Below are 448 nucleotides of genomic sequence, written 5' to 3' on the forward strand. Positions count from 1 at the left end.
AGTATTTTTTGTAATGCCAGATTATTAATTGGCAGATATTAACCAGCGTTGACCGAGTAATGGTAAACAGTACTCTGGTTGAAAGTTGGCTGCCTCACATTTGTTTGACGGTGGTATTTTTTGTAATGCCAGATTATCAATTGCCAGATTTTAACCAGCGTTGGCCGAGTACTGGCTAATAGTACTCCGGTTAAAAGTTGACGACCAGATATTAGCCAGACGTCGGCATTTTTATATTGCTAGACTATTAATAGCCAGACAATGACCACCGCTGGCCCAATATTAGTTCATAGTACTCTGCTTGCCAGATGAGTGTCATAACTCTGGCAAAACGTTGGCTACGTTGTATCTCTGGCAAACCCTACTCGGGGTAATAGTGAAAATTTTTTTACGTCCGGTTCATTGCGATGCACAGTTTCAAGATGTCGTGCCAGTTGTGATTGCAAAT

This window comes from Odontomachus brunneus, unplaced genomic scaffold (genome assembly GCF_010583005.1).
Source record: "Odontomachus brunneus isolate Ranch 3 - 2012 unplaced genomic scaffold, Obru_v1 Obru_scaffold_308, whole genome shotgun sequence".
NCBI classification, from domain to species: domain Eukaryota; kingdom Metazoa; phylum Arthropoda; class Insecta; order Hymenoptera; family Formicidae; genus Odontomachus; species Odontomachus brunneus.